The sequence below is a fragment of the Peromyscus eremicus genome, chromosome 11, assembly GCF_949786415.1.
Source record: "Peromyscus eremicus chromosome 11, PerEre_H2_v1, whole genome shotgun sequence".
NCBI lineage: Eukaryota > Metazoa > Chordata > Mammalia > Rodentia > Cricetidae > Peromyscus > Peromyscus eremicus.
The window spans coordinates 19,195,936-19,214,498 of NC_081427.1; positions in this window are offsets into that span (position 1 = coordinate 19,195,936).

Genomic DNA, 18,563 nt, shown 5'->3' on the forward strand with positions numbered 1-18,563 from the left:
CACTCCCACATAAACTTTCCGTACTTAAAAAAAATGTATCTTTATTACAAAAGAACTCATGTTAAGTAACTTTTAGCTAACTCAGTTAAGTAAACTTTTCAGTTACAAATAATCTGTTATCCTCACATTATATGGAAGAACTTTTTTTTTCTGCCCTTATCATGGGAACATTAGGAAGTGGCCAGTGTATGGAGACCATGGGATTTTATCTCACACAGAAAGGCATATCCTTTAAAATATCTCACCAGTGCTTATATTACATATTTCTGTGACAAAGCTAAACCTGCCTTTCCCAGGTCCACAAACATATTTTTCCTCCTTGAGCCAGGGTTTCAATGTACATTGCAGGCTTGTCTCCAATTTTATATTCTCCTGCCTTAAGCTCCCAAATTATATGATGATACCCAGGCCACCACGTCTGGCTTCCTAGCCTTTTAGAATTCTTTTATGTACTCCTTCCTCCTTCTAGTGTTCAAATTTCAGCGCCTTCATTATCAAGTTCATTCTGCTGTAAATATTTTTTTTTTTTTTGTATCTTTGAAAGACCCTGCATTGGAATGTTAAAACCCATTGTAGCTTTTTGCTTTCTTGGTTATAAAAAAATCCTTAACTTCCATCTTTGTTTCTTTAATTATTCCCCACACTGTGTTCTATACTTTGCACAGCAATTATCTTGACCTTTTTAGAAATTGCATTATTTAGAGCTTAGAACTTCTATACTGAAACAATGAGTCTTTGATCAAGTACATCCCTTTGTTCTTCTATGATGTTTTCTGGTTCACGAGGGCTGTAATTCCTAAACCTTCACATCTTAAGCACCTTAAATTTCAATTCACAAGTTCAAAATTGCTTAATAAAAAAGTACCAATATAAGCTTTTGGTGGACCTTAATAGTCCCAGCACTTATAAGGCTCACACGCTGCATTCACCACCACTTTGAGAGGATTAAAGGTTGAGACATGGTGCAATAAACTTAAAATGAAAAAGCTAAAATGAATTAAATTGGGACTGAGGAGATGTCTTTTTGGCTAAGGAAGCCAGATATAGCTTGGAAGGCAGAAACAGACATGTCCTAGAGTCTTGCAGTCCAACCAATCATCTCACCAAAATGATGTGTTTTGGATGTAGTAAGAAGCTATCTGAAAAATATGATGGTGAAGGTATTGAGGAAGTCACAGTGATGTCAATCTCTTGCTTCTCTTTGCATTGCACAGACAATTCTATCTGCAAACAAGTGTTTGTACATTCATATAAAACACACATGCAAACACACACACACATACACACACACGCACACATGCACACACACACTCACACACACACTACCTCTATCACTTCCACTACCACCACCACTACTACTGCCACCACCAAAAAGTCAATAGAATTTTAAAAATATATAAAAGTGTGTGTGTGTCTCTGTGTGTGTCTGTGTGTTGGCTAATGTTGGTATTAGCTATATAATAAAACAAGTACTAGGGTTTCATCTCTAGTTTGTTCTTATAAGTCTCCTGTTTGTTATTGAGAACAACTGACCCCATTTATCACATTGCTCTATAATTTGTAAAGAACTTAAATGATAGATAGTTCCTCCTTGACAATTTTTAAAAGTGTATTTAAGAAACCTGTGGAACAAGGATGACTGGACTGCTACTCACATCACCAGGGAGGCTACCTGGAAAACAGGACCCCAAGAAAGACACAGGGATCGCCCAATGACAGAGAAATGGAATGAGATCTACATGAACAGCCTGGACATGAGTGGGGGTAGTGAAGGGCGAGGGTCGAGGGAAAGAGAGCTTGGGTGAGTGGGAGATCCCAGCTGGATCAACAACAGAGACGGAGAACAAGGAATAGGAGACCATGGTAAATGAAGACCACATGAGAATAGGAAGAAGCAAAGTGCTAGAGAGGCCCACAAAAAATCCACAAAGATACCCTCACAACAGACTGCTGGCAATGATCGAGAGACAGTCCGAACTGACCTACTCTGGTGATGGGATGGCCAAACACCCTAATTGTCGTGCTAGAAACCTCATCCAACTACTGAGGGATCTGGATGCAGAGATCCATGACTAGGCCCCAGGTGGATCTCTGGGAGTCCAATTAGCAAGAATGAGGAGGGTTTATATGAGCGAGAATTGTTGAGACCAAGGTCGGATAAAGCACAGAGACAAATAGTCAAACGAACGGAAACACATGAAATATGAACCAATGGCTGAGGGGTCACCAACTGGATCAGGCCCTCTGAGTGGGTGAGACAGTTGATTGGCCTGATCTGTTTGGGAGGCATCCAGGCATTGGCACCGGGTCCTGTGCTCATTGCATGAGTCGGCTGTTTGAAACCTGGGGCCTATGCAGGGTCCCTTGGCTCGGCCTGGGAGGAGGGGACTGGACCTACCTGGACTGAGTCCACCAGGTTGATCTCAGTCTGTGGGGAAGGCTTTGCCCTGGAGGAGATTGGAATGGGGGGCGGACTGGGGGGAAGGTGAGGGGGGCGGGAGGGGGGAGAACAAGGGAATCTGTGGCTGATATGTAGAACTGAATTGTATTGTAAAATAAAAATTTTAAAAAAAAAAGAAACCTATTAATGACGGTTTGGCTTTCCTTCTAAATCTTTCGTGATTATTTCACATTTGAAATGTTTCATATATATAATCTAGGATTATGAGAATAAAGTTCTCCCACATCTGACTTGTCTTGATTTCAATTCATAATTGTTTTAACACTAGTGATATTTATATTTGGGTAAGATTATATATTGCAATGAAAACATTTACTTAAATTATGATCTGTGATTGGAGGCAATTAATTTTTTATTAAAAGCAAAGTTTTTGGTGATAGTGTGTCCAGCTTGTTGAAAATAGTTACTGTAATGATTATAAGGTAGTAGTAACTTCCAATTATGCTAGAATATTGAAAGAAAATAAATGACCTCTATATTCTTTTCAATTTTGTTACAAGGTTATAGAGCAAAACTAAAGATCTTCAGATGTTATCTGAAAATATCCTTTCAGCTCTCACAAATCTGGAGATAGTGATTTTTTTTTTCAAGACAGGGTTTCTCTGTGTAGTCCTGGCTGTCTTGGAACTCACAAAGATGTGAGTTCCTGCCTCTTCCTCCTAATGCTGGGATTAAAGGCACGTGCCAACACTGCCCGATAACATTGTACGTTTTTAACACAGATATCTATGCTATGTTAAAAGAATTACAAAAGAAATTCACCCCTGAAGAACATTTGTACTAAATTTAAGAAATTGATAAAACTTTCCAAACAAGAATATATGCATTTTGGGCATTCTCATAAATTGGCTTAAATAGAGTAGCCTTATACCACTGAGACTCTCCACCATTAAAGTCTTTTCTCTACTTTGAAGAGAATAGTTCCCTGTAATAAAATGGAGTCTTTCCAAACAAGATCTTCTCTTAAATGAAATATAACTTCCTTCAGTACTTATCTCACCAAGGCTCATGGTATCAAATCCGTAATCACAGTAAAAGAAAATTACCCTTGAAAAAGACAAGATATTATTTTGAAGTGATATAATATTAGTTGAAGGAACTGTAGGCTTTTTATTTCCAGTAAGTAGAAGTTTAGAAACACTTCTGGGAAAAGTCTAGAAGATCTTATACCATAGAGATACTACGCAGTATTTGAAATGTCAGACAAAGTGGGACCTCTTAGGATATTTAGCATAAGTGAGTTAGTTCAATTGCCTTTGAAGTAGCATTAATGGTTAGCCTAACAGGGTGAAACACAGGACTTCAAAAGTGTTGTCTCGAAAGTAATCATAGAACTTGCCTTTAAAGGGTTGAGGGAATGATGAGCTAGAGGGACATATGAAATAGATTTATAAACTCAAAAGCTCAGAAAAAAATGCTCTATCAACAACATCCCTTCAGTGACTTTCCTAAGAAAATTCACAATGGGCATTTTTGTGAAGGAGAGCCACTTAAAGGAGTTCCATTGATTATTATTGGAAAAAAAGAAACATTATGCTCAATTTGAAGCTGAGAACCCACAAACCACACTGGTCATCAGAATTCATCTGCAGAGTTTTGTTGAATCTGTCTTTATATGGCCACAGGTATCTTTTCAGCTCTTCCCTCCTTTAACTGCATTCCCCCTTTGAGAAACTGCTGCCATAATTACAGCATCAGCTTCCCAAATCAGAGATCAGTAGTTAATTACAGAAAAAGGAAGAGTAAAAGACCTTGGATCTTTTATTTCTAAAAAAATAAATAAATAAATAAAAATGAAAGCCACCATTGCTTACGAATTGCAGATAGTATTTCCACACTGAAAGAAGTGAAAAAAAAAATGCAGAGATGTCTTTCCATCACTTTAAACTAATTCCTCCTATTTAGTATACATAGGAAAATATATTGAGGAATAAATCTAAATTATTGTGTTTCTTTCTGAAATTCTGGCTTTAATCACACCTACTGTAATAGTTGTTTTATCTTAACTGGAGGTAAAAAATGAGGCCTTTTGTTTCTTTTATGCACGTACTATTGTTTGTTTCTTTTTATCAAGTGCCTAATGCAGCTGACAGTCTTATCCTTTCAGAACACCAGTGGGTCTATGATGTCTAAGATCAGTGCTAGCAAAGTTCAACAAGTCCCTGTCAGAGCCATGCTCCCTACTGTGTTGAGCATTTCTATTATACATGATATTTTCTGCTTCGTGGAGTTGGAGATATGGTATCTTGAGTTCATAATCAAAAAGAAGGCAAGTATGTCAAAAATCTCTTAAGACAGAATGGCAACCTGAATATGAGGTAAACTCCCAGAAAAACAAAAATTAGAGACTGTATATTAGAAAGGAAGCTCAATAATCACCAACCCTTTTAGATTTATAGATGTAAAGTTTATCATACATGTCAATGGTGCTTTAGAGTATATTCTAAGCAAGGCTGTAAGTCTGCTTTCTGTAAATAGAATTCAGAGTCGAATTATTATCTATAATAAGGCCTTCAGTAAAAATCATTACATCAAATGTGGCTTATAAATACAGACACACAATATTAAACAGTTCTTGCCAGTTACAAGGGTTACATGTGAATTCTGGTAATCTCAATTGGGAAACCATGGACAGTCTATTAGGAACAGAAGGACACTTGCATGACCATTCTTCCTGCTGAATTTTGAACATGTAATGATGTAGAGCCAAATGGACAAATACACCTCAGCCTGTGCTGGATGCACTAAACATTATCTGATTCACTGAATCATAAAATGATTTTGTGCAACAAAACTCCATAGTCATCCGGCATGCTACATACTAAATTGAGATCTACAAACCTGAAGATGACTCACTTAGATCCTACACTCAAGTGGTTTAAAGTCTCATGTCACTCATTTCTTCTTTAGTTCCATGTTTCTTCTTTCACAACTATGGCATCATGGGGCTTTCTGTGTATAATCATTGTACATAGAAAATCCCATGCTTGTTTTGTGAATCATATGATGTTTAATAAAAATCCTGAACACTAACATTATGCCTCTAGCCAAGGTGCATTTACCTGGAAAAAAATATTTTCTGTGTATATCAATTTATAAGTGTATAGTTATCAACCCAGACTTTTGCTAAGGCAGTAGGTTGCTCTCGTTAAACTGATAGTGAGGCCCTGTTGCTGAAGACAACATACCCACAACTCATTTAATGTGGGGAAGTGAAGCCAGCGCCTACATGGAAACTTCACCTTATGTTCTATTGTCTTTAGTGTGAGACGTTACTCTGCAGGCTGCCAAATGAGAAGCATAAACACCAACCCAGCCACAAAACCTTTGACCTACAATCTGTCCTGTCTACAATATATGCTAGGGCAATGGTGGCACAGGAGTTGTGGAAGAAGCCAACCAATGTCTGATTTGATTAAAGCTCACTCCACAAAACATAACTCAGACTTAACATTGCTTGGGTGGCAAATAATCAGACACTAGATAGCCCAGAGACCTAAAGTAAAACCAAATACCACTATTCTTAAAGAAAAAAAAAAAAGAAACAATAAAATGACTCCTAATGATACTCCGTTATGCTCATAGATCAGTGCCTTATTCAACCATCATCAGAGAAGCTTCCTCCTATAACAAATGGGAACAGATACAGAGACCAGCTAGATATCACACACAGAAAGAGGTCTTTGAACACACAGCTTTAAATGGGATGCCTCTATCAAATCCCTCCCTATAGAGCTAAAGAAACCTAGAGGAAAAGTAGTCAGAAAAAGAGTAAGAACCAGCGGGGATAGAGGGCAACAGAACAAGACCTCCTTGACAAACAGAGCAAAGCTCACCCTAACTTACAGAAGCAGCCAGCTCCTGGATGATAGGGGTCTGCACTGAATCCTCCCCATACATATTACAGCTTTCAGCTTAGGATTTTTATGGGAATACTGAGTGTGTGAACAAGAGAATCTTTGATTCTTGTACCTTCTTTTAGGGATTTTTTTTCCTTCTGTTAGTTTGCCTTGTCCAACCTCAATGTGATGGCTTTTCCTTCATCTTATTATATTTCATTTTGTTATAAAAAGACAAATGGAATGGAATCTAACTCAAATTGTTTTTCTCTATATGCATAATAAAGTATGATGTTTGTGTTCATTAAATAATAAATCTAATGCCTGGAGGGCCAGGACCCAAAGGCTGGACAGCCCAGAGACCTAGGATAGAACTAAACATGATTGGTAAAAAGAAAAAAAGTCAGTGAGATGATTTCTAAAGATATTCGGCTATACTCATAGATTTTTGTTTCCCACAATTGTTATAAGTGAGGCTTCACCCAGCAACTGATGGAAATAGATGTACAGACCCACAGCCAAACATTAGGTGGACCTTGAGAAATCCTGTGGAAGAGGAGAAAGAAGAAATTTGGAGACCAGAAGGACCAAGGACACCATGGGAAAGCACCTAGAGTGAATTGACTACGAGTTCATAAGGGCTCAAAGAGACTGACTTGAATGGGACTGATTTAGGCCCTCCTCACATATGTTGCTTTTGTGTGGCTTGGCCTTCTTATATGACTCCTGGCAGAGGGAGTGGGTGTTATGTCTGACTCCGTTGCCTACTTTTGGGACACTTTCCTCCTGCTGGGTTGCCTCATCCAGCCTTAATAGGAGAGATGATGCCTAGTCTTGCTGTCACTTGATACGCCTGACTGGCTGATATACATAGAAGGCTTGCAAAATACATATATATATATATATATATATATATATATATATATATATACACATATATATATATATTCCCATTGTCTACTTTGACACAATTATATTCTTACTTTATTTTCATTATTTTAAATATAACATTCTATGTAATTATTTTCCTTTAATGTCTGTCTATTTAAATTAGATCCTAGAATGATTTTTTTAATTTCTCTTTGGACTTACATTTGAATCTCTACAACTATATAAGTAGAAATAAGTTGGTAGAAGGACACTACCACAACTCATTGAAAGAAGGGCAGCTATAGATGATCAACAGATACTCATTCATTGTGTGTGTGTGTGTGTTTGTGTGTGTGTGTTGATAAAGTGATAAAGAGACTTTATCTGAGAAGTAAAGAGAACAATTAAATCTTAATTACATAAAGTTATGAGATATAAACATTATTTTGATGACTATAGAAATACAGAATTTTCTCCAGAGTCACATAATCAGTGATTAAATAAATATACTTTTGAATATCAGGTGAAATTTTGAGAATGAATAAAAAACATGAGTGAAATGAACGTAAAAACAAAGATAAATTTTAAAAAAAAGAAAGGACTTGAAATTTACTATGACAAATGACCAAAATGAATGACAACAAGTATGTAATAACCACAAATAGTAGAACATTGAATTTGAAAAAGGTAATCAGATCAGTGAGTACCTTAACTGTCATCATAGAGCCTCCATCCAGTAACTGATGAAAGCAGATGCAGAGATCCCCAGGTAAGCACCAGGCTGAGCTCCAGGAGTCCAGTCGAAGAGAGAGAAGAGATATTCTATGAGCAAAGGACATCAAGATCATGATGGGGAAACCTACGGAGACAACCAAACCAAACTTGAAGGAACTCATGAACTTTAGACCAACAGCTGTGGAGTCTCCATGGGACTGGACTAGGCTCTCTGCATAAGCAAGACAGTTGTGTAGCCTGATCTGCTTAAGGGGACCCTAGCAGTAGGATCAGGATCCATCCCTGGTGCATGAGCTGGCTTTTTAGAGCCCATTACCTATGGTGGGACACCTTGCATAGCCTTGATGAAGGGGGAGAAGCTTGGACTTGCTTCTACTGAATGTACCAGGCTCTGTGGACTTCCCATGGGAGACCTACCTTGTTGGAGGAGGGAATGGGGATGGGGGGCAGAAGGAACCAGAGGAGGGAAGAGAAGGAGATCTGTGATTGGTATATACAATAAATAAAAACATAATCCTTAGTAAAAAAGATGATTCACTGTTTGAATTTTGGAAGTGAGAAATTCCAGGCTAAGGCATAATCCATAATCTACAAAACCTACATGTAGAAACCTGAATTTGGGAAAACTGTCATGAAGGAAATGTTTGAGCAATATGTGTATGGCATAAGAATGAGGTTAAAAAGGGAATGAATTGTTTCAGAAGTTCATGATTGATACCTACCACCCCTCTTTGCTAAGAGCTATCTTCTAAAAGATCACTGTTGATGGTATTTCCACCAGAATTTCAACAGAGCCTATAAAAAATCTAGTACTCCACTAATGAAGCTACAAAAATTAAGATATAAATGCTTAATTTCTTAGTACAGTATTTTGTAGTGGAAACAGAAAATAGAACAAAATAACATAGGATTAAGAGAGTGAGTTATATTAAGCAGAGTTCAACTTTATTAGTAGAATTAATGATGCTGGCCATGTTAGCAGCTATATGAAAAATAGGTTGTGTGGCTATTTGAAGGAGAAGTCTTCATAATAGCTGCTAATATTTGAACCAGGAAAGTATGAAAAGCCAATAGGATGGGGCAGGATTGAGAAGAGAATGGGAGAGCACAAGTGATCTGAAGTGGGAAATGAAAAATAAAGGGAGGGCTCTTCAACTAAGCAAGAGGGAAAGAGGTCAATATAGATGGAAAAGGAAGAATAAAGGATAAATAACATCAAAGTTGTTTGATAAATGAACCATATTATTTTGTATGTATGTAAAATCATACTCCCCCCTCTCTCTCTCTGTGTCTATGTGTTATACATAAATACAAAGAACTAAGCCACTTGGGCTGACAATGCTCCCCCAAGGACCATGGACTAACGAAAATCACAGGCATGACAAATCTCCTTTTGTATGGCCAAGCAGAGTAGTCAAAGTGTCTCCCCAGATAGTGTAGAATTTCGATGTAGCCTTATTTGCTTCTCAGGGTACGAGGGTGGACTTCTACTGCTGAAGATACCACACACTTAGGACTGAAGACATAGGTGAGTCGTTTATTCCTAATCGGACCTGCAAGTCCCATTCCTGTGGTCTAGCTTCCATGACTCCCGAAAATACTACACAAGCCACAGAGGAGAAAAGCAATTAAACAGTCCTGCCCATTTGCACCATCTGTGGAACACAGAACTTAGAAGCATGGCAAGATAAGCATAATGGAACGGGAAGCAGAACTCACACGTCAAGAACAACCATCTAACAATGTCTAAGTAAATTCAGACATTCGGGAAATCATGCCTGGTACTGGGAATTTAGCAACCTTTCCAGGTCTAGAGAGGTCATGCACCTTAGAAAAGAATCTGCTACTGCCACTTTGCTAGGCCAACATAATTCTGACTACGTTCTAAATTGTATTGTTATACACACAGATAAGTTTAGTTTCAATCTCAAATCAAAGAAATCCCTTTATAGCAAACAGGGACCGTTATAGAAAACTGGACACCAAGCAGAGAGGAACCAATTGTGGAAAGCCTAGCTCCACTGGACATATTTACATTACAGTGCCTACATTTATGGCTCAGGGGACATCACAGAAGTTGGGGAAGAAATATTATAAGAGGCAGAATACCAGAAATTCTGTTGTGGAAATGGCTACACGAGCAAAACCAGAACAATGGCACTATCAATGGATGTGTTAACATCAAAGAGAGAAAAATGTCACAGGGTCTCACTCCTAGACAGAAAACTACAACCAACTGATGAGAGCTGGGAGGAGAATTAGCATATTCCAAGACTGAGCCCCTTTGTCGGTTGTCTAATGTGGAGTGGTCAGCTTTGAATCCCTAGACACATCTTCAACAAATATAGACTCGGTAGGTGTATCCAATAGACACACACACACACACACACACACACACACACACACACACACACACCAATAATCAAAGAAGAAGTCACTATCAACTTTCAGAGCGGCCAAGGCAAGGACTTGGGAGGATCTCAAGTGAGGAGAATGGGGGAATGATAAAGTTCTATTTCTACTGAAAATCAACTTTTAAAAAGAGAACAAAGTCCATCAATTAAAAAATAAATAGAAAATGCAGATGCTATGCAAATTATACTTAGGGATCTGAAAAAATTCTCAGTACCCTGGAGAGAAACAGTACAAGGTATTTCTTTGCCAATTTTGTCACAGAAAAGTCTAATTCTAATGAGTACTACAGTAGTGTTTTCCCTAATTATTAGAAAACTTTAAAATCTGTTCATAACTTTTTATCTTTTTCAGTTTTGCAAAGTAGAAACCAGGTCTGAAATCTATGATTTCTGACTATAAAACTAAACCAAAGAAGCTGCACTACTGATATACAGTTCTGAAAGTTATTTCTTCAGAAATCACAATGGCACTGATCCTAAAAACGTTACTAGGAAATAAAACAGAGGAAGCAATTGGCAGAAAGCACATGAAGATGAAATAATAGCTTAGGAGTTCTGTATGAAATATGGCATAAAAGGAGAACTTCTGTAGTAGTATAAATTAAGCTTTGTACTAAGGGACGTAGATAAATGTAATCCAACTCCTAAAAATATAGTATTGTTGAAGTGTACAGAAGAGCAAACAAGCTTTTCTCTTTCTTGTAGGAGATCAGAAATAGAACCTAGGGAGAATTCTGAGATTTAAGTTCTCAATAAATTAAGGACAATGAAAGGCTGTAGTATGCCTTTACTTTATAACAATTGAAGGATAGACAGAGTTCATTGCTTAAGTTATGGTCTCTGATTTAAAAGAATTTTCTTCCCAGACAATCTTAAAGAAGTGGAGTCTGCCTCTGTACCCTGATTCTTCAGCACAGCTGAAGAGTTCTGAAGGCATTGCAGTAGTTCCATTCTTTATGAACAAGGGTGAACAAAACTCTCATAGCAAGTTTCAGACCATTGATCTTCATAGAAAACCCCTTTGGGCTTTAGGTAAATATTAGAATGTCATATGCCTTGTAATCTCCATGTGGCCACTGAGGATCTCTACAAAATGTGCACAAACAACTAGATAAAAAACATTAATGTCTAAGCCTCACCAAGTTTGTGACTAACTTGTAGTAGAGGTTTGTCCCTCATGTGTAAAAATATTTTTCAACAGAGGCAGGTTAAGTGAATTTATCAGTTTGTCTTATTTTGTGTTGGTTTATTTCTGCATTTATAAGTTTGAGTAATGAGAAAATATTTTGACCCACAATTATAAACTTTCAGAAAAAACTGTGTGTGTGTGTGTGTGTGTGTGTGTGTGTGTGTGTGTGTGTTAATCTCCCTATTCAAATGGCATCAATGTGTTCTGAATATAATGTATCACATAACCGAGTTGAATGTTAAAAAAGCTTAGATGGATTCACATACAATGATTTAATGTATTATTAAACCTAACCTGCCTGTTTTTCTTTGTATTCTGTTTCAATTGCTTGTTTGACAGCATCTTACCTTGTTGCCCAGTTACTTTGAACTAAATATTCTTTTACTATTGATTCCTTAGTCTCAGAATTATAGTCACTGGTTACCACATACTGAATGGCTTGAATGTATTTATTTTAAATGTATCATAATCAAAACCTTATCTTTGACATAAATATAAAAATATGTTATTTTGTGTATTGCTTTTGTTTGTGAAACAAGACATCTGTCCTATAATTGAGCTAGCATTTACTTGGATTGTATGGGGAACAAATTTCATTCATCTTATATATTATTTTGCCATGTTTGGTTGCTAGATATTAGAAGCCTGTTCTTTTCTAATTAGAGACAAAAAGGGAGTGAAGCAGGGCAGCGGTGGCACACACCTTTAATCCCAGCACTTGGGAAGCAGAGGCAGGCAGATCTTTGTGAGTTCGAGGCCAGCCTGACCTACAGAGCAAGATCCAGGAAAGGCACAGAGTTACACAGAGAAACCCTGTCTCAAAAAATAAAAAAAAAGGAGTGACTCTGAGGGGTGGGGAAGATGGGGAGTAACTGAGATTAGTAGATGGAGGGGAAACTGTAACCGAGATATATTGTATGAGAAAAGAATCTGTTTTCACTAAACAGGAAAAAACAAAAATATAGCAACAATGCACACTTTTTTTTAGAAGCACCTCAAAGTGCCCTCTAAATTTAATGAACACGTCAATGAATGAAGGAGTTGTTACATAACTTTTTGTGAATCATTAAATACTGTATAATAAAAACTCGAGAGAATGAGAGAGAGAGAGAGAGAGAGAGAGAGAGAGAGAGAGAGAAAGAGAGAGAGAGAGAGCTTCCTCACATGACAATACATAATAACTCTACTTGTTTCAAGAAGCTGTAGAGAAATGAAATTGATTTCCTTACTTTGAGTTTCTGTCATTATAACGTATTTATATAATAAATGTAAGGGTGATAAAGATTGCTTACCTGTTACAATCACTTGCTGTTCTTCCTGAGGATATGAGTCTAGTTCCCATGTAAGGAGGCTCACAGACATATAATAATAATAATAATAATAATAATAATAATAATAATAATAATAATAAAATTAAATTGTGCTAATCAATCTTTTATCTTTAACATAAATGTAAATAATTTTATTTCACATATTGCTTCTGTTTGTGAAGTAAGGCATCTATTTTAAAATTGAATTAGCATTTACTTGGATCACATGAGGAACAAAATACCTCCATTCAGATTAAATCCAATAATCACAAAAACGTTCAGCTCTTTTTGATAATGGAAATTGAATTGCTAATTTTGTTTTAACTTATATTGTGATATGTGCAGTTTAAATTTTTAGTTTCTAATCATTTTGCATTATCTTATTCCCCTTACACAGTTAATAAGCAGATTGCTTTAAAAGAGTCATGAGTTTTATAAAAGAAACTTCTTACTAAAAGTAATTTTAAAAGTCATATACTCTTTTTCTTAGAAAATTAAAAATCTATAGAAATATACATATCTAATTCCTATCACAATATTTAATTTTAAAAATAACTAATCAAAATCAAATTAATCATTCATAAACTGTGAAAATTATAACTAAATTGTTCCCATGATTATTGGAGTTTAATGTCTCACTTCACCCAGAATAGACTTCTCAATTTAAAGTTGCTTTTATCAGTAGTCATGTGAATGTTGCCTGGTGCAATGAGGCTCCTGAACTGGTTGTATCTAAACAGGAAATAATGCCTGAATTAAAGGAAACGTCTATTGCAAAGTGCGTGTATAACACTCAGACAAACGTACGCATCATTTCATTTATGATAATCTCAGTTCTCAGTTGACTAAGGATAAGTGTAAACAGCATGATCCTTTTATTTCTCAAGTTGCCTGACATTGGGTGACAATTGAGACCATCTGCTCATTCTCTCTGTTTAAAAATCTGCTTTTGTATATGTTTTTTTGCATTTATTTTCCTGAATTATTATCAGATCTATAGGCCATAATAAAGATTATTGATACTTCCGGTGAGTTTGGAAGAGTTAATCCAACTTCTTCACTTTGTAAAAGGGATATCTTAAATTCAAACTGAGGCTGGATGTCCAAGATCTCATATTAAATCATCACCAAATATCACTTTAGGCATTTTTAGGAACATTATCTGGGTTGATGATATGAATGTAATGCCAGAGACATTAAGTTAGTATTTGAGTTATCCTAGTAATAATATAATTTCCATACAGAAGTAAGGATGAGAGAGGACCCTGTTACACAAATGATGAACTTCAGATTTTCTCTGACCTTTGATGTTATGGCCAAGCCTCATTCAGCTGGCACACCTGTCCTGTACATTTTATAGCCTTGGCTTGACCAAAGATGTTTGAGCATGAACTGAGGCTGAAAGGACTTTCATATGTACTTTGAGATAAGTCAGTTTAGTCCAGTTAATACATGAGCAAGACAATGAGTCCAGAACCTCAGGATTACTTTTGATGTTTTCCTTCTATTAACTGTCTATCACCAAAGATGTTACCCCAGTTTTCTGGCTTAAATCAATACGTACTTATTACCCTACGTTCATGTAGGTGAGCTCTGGTCATTTGAATCCTTGCTCAGGAGATCACAAACCTACAGATCTGCTTCCTTCCTTCCTTCCTTCTCATGGGGCACTGAACATAAAGCACCCCATTTGTAGCTTTGCAGTTACTGGAAGAACTGATTTTGGGATGATGAGGGCACTATGAATGAGGATATCAGGTGCTTCCTGTTGTGGTGTTGGTCTTTATTATTATTGTCATCATTATTATTTATATGCCATGCTGGTGACAAAGTCAGCAACACTTGGGTTTTCCGATGGTCTTAGGTGACCCCTGTGAAAAGGTCGTTCGACCTCCCAGAGGGGTCACAACCCACAGGTTGAATACCACTCCTTTATCAAATGTTAGAGGTTGACTCAGACATTTCTCTTTTTACGGTAGTTGTTATAATCTGCATTTCTCTAGTATTTCTGGCTAATTCTTTTGAGTTACTATGGTGCTCAATATTTATGGACAGTTTGATTTCATTGAGAAATACCTATAGGATTAGTGAAGGGGGTTTCTCCAGAAGTAATTGACTAAAGGAGGTGTTAATGTCAGATATCAATATGTAAAGAGTAATGTAGATAGGCTGGTAGGACAAATGGGAGAAAATAAGAAAAAGAAACGTGTGCATTGAAAACATTCTCATTCTACCTCCTTTATCAATGAAATCAAAATTTCCATGACACTTTGAAAGTCTGTGCCAAGTGAATGGGAGAATGTTAGGTTGAATATGTTGCAAGCAAGACAATATCTACATCCATAGCCTTATCTAGTACTTTGAGTAATTTTGTGGTAGGAGGAATTCCCTTCCAAAAGCACAAGAGATTGTGCAGTATCAGGGAAGAAGAACGGGAAAGCCTAGGTAGAATGTGTTTGGTGTAGATAATGCAGACAATAGAAAACATATCACTGCTTTTTTTTTTCGTTATACATAAATATCAAAAGGCTGAGGCTAATTTCTAGTTTGTCAGTCACCTGTGTGTGTTTCAGTTTATAGCCTACAGCATTCTGGATTCAGAGAGAATACCATTTTTTTTTTAAATTTCTGAACAGTGGAATTGTGTTTTATAAAGGTGACAACACATGGAAAATGGACACCAGAGAAATCTTGTAAATTATATCCTGGCATGACCTTATGTGTACCCGGTTTATGAAAAGGGTTTTTATCATTCATCAGTATTTTTAGACATCTGTCGCTGTGTAGTACATTCTTGAATTTCTAGGGTGGGTCTAGGTACAGTCTCTCTTATTGATGGCATCGGAAGTAGAATTGACAGTCTCCAATAGGGAAGTGCAGAAGAATTTTTCATATGGCTTTGGACCAACCAGTTACCCCACCACACACACACACACACATACACACAAACACTTTTTTTTTTAAATCTTGTAATGCTAAATAATGACTGTATAAAGTGTAAGGAATGCAGAAAGCTGCTGTCAGAGGATATTGGCCAGTACAGCCTGGGCTTTGGTGTGGGCTACTCCTAACAAAATGTCCCTCTTTGTATTAGTCAAGAGATTCCTATAAAGCTGTGGTATAAGCACAGGACAGGCTGATTTACGGGGAATATCACCCAGAGTACAAATGCATGACATGTAGATGAAACTGGCACACAGCCAAGACCTCTTGCCCTTTGGACTGGCTCCCAATCAATAAGGCTCTGTGCTTGTTCCTTCTTCATAAAGTGTAGCCCAAATTCATGAACCAGCCACATGTGTGACAGTCTTCTCTCATTAGATTCGGTCAAGTTGGTCAATATGCATCTTGAACATATTTCATAAGCAGTTCAGAACATCCTTCCCCATGGTCCTCAAAAACACCAATTTGAATAGGAAACAAATTAAATTACCTTGCTTCTACAAAGAAAAAATAGTTATAAAGTAGCATTGTATAAATATTAGCTTTTCCAAGTCTTAGCCACTCTGATTCCTATAGAGAAATCTAGGACTACAACTCTGCTTTCATCATAGCTTCAATTTTGTTTTTAAAACAAAAAAGGAAAGAACACATGGTTTTACTGTGCATTTGCCCTAAAGTGCTATGGGATGGAATTTTTACAAATCATTTCTGATAATATGCTGGTTTTCGTGGCTTCAGTTTTTACAGTATTTTACACAGCTGTGTCTGTGAAGAGGCTCAGCATGATTGTTGTATCTCAATTCTACAGTAAAGGTTCTAGCTACAGTTCCTAATACCATCAATTATTAAATTGTAAATCACCTAAAAATAAATATTATGATATATGTATTTTATGAAAATTATAATACCACAGTAAATGCTTAATGATTATATTAGTGTAGTTCTTTATTCTCTATTTTGTTCAGTAAAATTCCATTAGTATATCCTTATTGCTGCATCCTTTCTACACACCCTCTTCTAATATTATTGTCCTGAAAATTGTTATAGCTTCCCTATTTTCTTTTATTACTCAGTATATATTGAGGCATATCTATTTGCTATATTTATATGGTTATGACATTGAAATTCCAATCGAGCTTTGCATTTTCATGCTTGAAATATCCGTGGCCTCAGGACAAAGGTAGAAATGCTTAGGTTGCCAGAAAATCCTTCATGACCTCTAGCAAATTTCAGTAGAACTTTTATTGCATGGTTTTTAGTCATAAAAGGTGAAAATATTCTTGCATCTCCTGGCATGGTCCTTATTTGTGTCTATTTTTCAAGCCTCCTAGTAAGATGCTGCAATAGTTTTCTACTGAATTTGTTATTTTTGTAAAAATTAAGGCATCATACTGCTGATGTAGCTCTTTGGATAATGCATGCCTGGAACGCACGAAAGTTAAAGCTCTTGCACCACAGAGGAGAGGCATTATCTTTACATTTATTTAAAACTATCCTGACTAAATTTTATCATAATTTATCTATACTTACAATGCTCTTAATGCTTTATTTGGTAATGTGTGAAACACATCACTAGCAACAAAACACATCTCTTTTCTTATTTAGTCTCTATCCTAGAAGTAAAATAAAATTCTTTCCATTTATAATCATTGGTAGTGTTTCCTTATTCTATCCAGGAAAAATCTTATATTTTCCTTTTGATATGATAATCCATTTTATGAATGTTGGTATGGCCCAAGACAAATCCAATAGGAATAGATACAGCACAAAGCTGTAATGCCAAGGTTAGTTGAGAATGTAAGGAATGTATTTGGTGAAAATAAAGAAATACATCAAGCATAGAGCCTTTTTTATTTTCCTTAAAATTGTATATATTAAATTATAAACCACCAAAATAGTGGTATTAGGAGGTAGGTCTTCTGGAAGGTGGCTAGAAGATGAGGACAGAGACTAAGGATTGAGATTAGTGTCCTTATAAGATAGGTTACAAAGTATTTCTTTACCTCTTGTAAAATGTGGGATGTGGGGAGACAATAAGTGTTTGTTTCCCATTGGGAAGGCTTTCACTATGTTATCTGTGAGAACCTTGCATAACCCACACTTGGAAACTATGAGAAGTAAAGGTATGAGCTTTCTAAATTTGTGCAATTCTGCTGTGACATCCTATAATGACTAAGTTAGAGTATGTTCAAGAACATATGATTGGAAAAAAGTTACACCATGGGTAGACAATACAATAAGGAAGATTTAAAAAAAGAGAGAGCATACAAGTAGCTGATGGGCAGGTAGTCCCACTTTACAGACCATTAGGAGGTGCTTTTGATTTTATGTCTAATTGGTATTGCTTCAAGTTATATGTAATATGTATAAGTTTCATATAAATTGCTTATTAGGAAAAATTACTTTATAAAAAGCAAACAGAACCATGAAAAACAAGTTAGATATAACACTTTTATTTATACAGCAGTAAGAATTTAAAACCTGTAACCCAAAGAGTAAAGAGCAAGTGTAGGTAAACTGAACTCTTTCTGCAAAATGATGAAAAGGGGACTAAAATTATTACTAAAAAAAATGAAAGGGACTGCATATTGAAAAGCAGTTAATTTCTACTACACAAGCCAATAAGAAATCCATGTTTTAATACTAGAAAATATGTACACAGATGATTATTGGTATACATATAATCAATTTACAATATGAAAAACATCAATTTTACTATCTTTGATACTAGATGAAATGTTGATTGGTTTGCTATCTATTTATTCAGTTATTTTTTATGAGTGAGACTACCACACTCGGATG